Consider the following 3180-nt stretch of genomic DNA (forward strand, 5'->3'; position numbering starts at 1 on the left):
GGAGGAAGAGTGCACAGCATTTGCAACAAGCCTTACGGACCAAATGTTCTGGCACCAGATGGCAATTAAGCCCATAACATTTGTACAATATTAATATGCGCAGGAGACAAGAATCCAGTCATTTAATGGGGACAGAAGTGAGCAGGAGCGTGAATAATCTTTTGTCAAGAATCCTTACGTATTGCAACATGCACGTGTCCAAATCCAAATCTGCGTGTGTTTTGACAACATTTAAAACATTTCAGTTATGGAAAACTAAATTTATTAACTTAATTACCATGCCTCCAGGTTGATATACCATGTAACAGAATTGTGGTTCCAATTAAATGGACATCAATTTGAACTAAAAGATTCAGTGTTCGTTACAACTCATTTCAAGAGTTGCCAAAAACTACTCAATTGGGAAAAAACATCTTTACAAAACAGAACAAGGCACAGAAATATTAAAAAGAATAAATGCGGTAATATCTCATTTCATAAACTGAACAAATCACGCAAGCAGTATGAGACCAACATCAATGAGGGTGTGCAAGTTAGTTAAATCCCTATATTATAGTTATGCCGCTAGTGATGCAAACATTTTTTTTTCTGAATATGCATCACAAATCAGCTGATAGTTCTTATAGCTAGCTTCTGTAAAGATACAATGCCACTTTGCTCCAAACTTATGTCCCGCCATATCAACACCAAACATGTATATACTCCTTTTGGGGTATGTACATGTTCAGCTTTAGCTCAGTACCCCTACTAAAGAGAACTTCACAAACGCTTGTACAAAGCTCAGATGTGTTGTTTCGTTCAGAACAGAACATCTGTAATGCAGCCAGGTTCTTCTGCTTTTGTTACATTCCCATAAAGTCCAGTTTAAAATAACTAAATAATATTTATAATAATGAACCTTACATTTGACATAGCACCTTTCACGTCAGGAGGATGTCTCAAAGCGTTTCACAGGATTTACTATAAAGTGGAGTGACCGTGTATTTTGAAGGTAAATATTTCAAGAGATTCTACAAGAGATGCTAAGTATCAGCGCTACTTTCAAAATATCATGATCACATGAAAGTTGAGTGATCATGTTTATGTATTTAAGTAATTAGAATACTACATAGGGAATTGAGAATATAACAATACCATACCTAAAGGGGAGCCTGATGAGACAAGTTAGAAGTAAATCTTCATGCAGATCACCGCTTTCCATAAATTATCTTCCGTAGACATTTTAAATGATTCTAATCCCAATTATTTTCAAATGGTAGTTATAAAGGTGGAAAGCACCTTCATAGTCTCCAAATTATCATCTCAAACATACTCTGAATAGCATGAAATTAGAAGTAGCTACAAGTAGAGTTCCCAGAAACTTGTTATTAGTTATTACTCAACTCCAGGCAGTTTCCTTCCTTTTCCCTGGTAATTATTTTAACACTTTACTATGATACTTGTTTCTTGCTTTAATTCAGTTTCCAGCTCTGCATCCGTTTGATAGTCAACTGTTAACTTAAGGATTCAATTCATAGTGATTATTAATTATTATTAATTAATTATTCATCTAATATGCAACTGGCTGCTGCGTTTTACCCACAAAATATAGTCAATTAACTTTACAGTATATTCCGTGAAGCGCTTTGAAATGTCTCGAAGACATAAGGCACTATATCAAATGCAAAGATTAATATTATTATTATTATTATTTAATCTGTACCATTTGTAGCAATATAAAACTACACATATACCTGTACCTGCAATAATGTACTACAGGAGAAAAGAAAAAAAGTACTATTTGTTTAGATATTTCAATTAAGATATTCAACAGGATTGTAAAAATACAGAAACATAATTGCCAAGAAACTACACCACAGTTGGTGGGAATGGAGCAAAAAAGGACAGCATAAATAACTTTTGTTCATCCAGCCTTCTATATCAATGTTCTTAAAAAGCTTACATTGATTTACCAATTTTCCTTACACAACTGAAAACCTTACATTTACTGACTTTTGTGATCTTAAGAAGAGACAAATTAAATCGCCTGAAAGAATGTTCACTTTGTTGTGAGTTGCAGGTTAACATTAGGCGATTCTTTTCCGCTCTCAGATGGTCTAAGAGATAGATTATCACAAAATATTTTAAATTTGGAATTATAACTTCTCCAAGATTAAAACAGTAACAAAAAAGCTAGACAATGAGTGTGACATTGTAACAAACAAGATTATGTCCTCATAACTACTAGTGGGTGAACATAGTGAAGCAAATAGACCAGACTCACAGATAACCTCTAGTCATGGTGAATAAAGAAAAGTGCAGGTCAATTCACTTACAGCAACGTTTACATTAAGTGTAAATATGCTCCTTGCAGTGGTTTGTTTCATTAATTTAAGTCCACTGAATTCTTAAAAATTCTTCATAGAATCCCTTTTTGCTCATCTAATGGCTCAGTTGACAAAGCTAGACTACGTTGTGTGAGGTGAGTCATATAGACCAGCAGTCGTAGGTTCATTCTCTAATTTGTGCTGGGTTTGTTGATCTCAGCTACAGCAGTAGTTAACATTATCCTCAAAGTCATCTGGGTGGGGGAGAAAATCAGCCAGAGAATGTGCTTCTGATTACTGCACACTGGAAAATGCACACGTGTGAATGTCAGATGACAACAATATTAGTATTACCTAAAGTACATTCGCAGGGTGAAACAGCTTGGTCACACTCAGTGTCTAGCTTTACCCGTGTAGAATGGTGTCCCAGTTGGGTGAGATACCGGGTGGCACCTGGTATCCTTGGACCAGCACGAGTCAGAGCAGTCAGGATAAAGTCTCGACTTTATCTATACATTTTTTCACTTAAAAGCATGTGACAAAGTGCAAAGATAAGTTCTAGCAAACCATTTTTTAGACATTTGAATTATTGGTAGCAGGAATGATCTTCATTAGACCAATGTAATATATTACATATGCAAGTATCTTCATATACCAGGCATAGCATCACCTTAATAGTTACCATATGATCAAATAAAATGACCTTTTGTTTGTTACTGTGTTTTTTCCCCATAAAATTAAAAGTAGTTTGGCCAAAACATTGCAATAACACATTGAGTAACAAAAGTCAGATTCCACTAATATCCCAAACTGTAATTTATGGTCAAGGAATCTGGGATGAAAAAATAAAAATAATGAGGCATATTACATTTTG

This window comes from Callorhinchus milii, unplaced genomic scaffold (genome assembly GCF_018977255.1).
Source record: "Callorhinchus milii isolate IMCB2004 unplaced genomic scaffold, IMCB_Cmil_1.0 Scaffold4, whole genome shotgun sequence".
NCBI lineage: Eukaryota > Metazoa > Chordata > Chondrichthyes > Chimaeriformes > Callorhinchidae > Callorhinchus > Callorhinchus milii.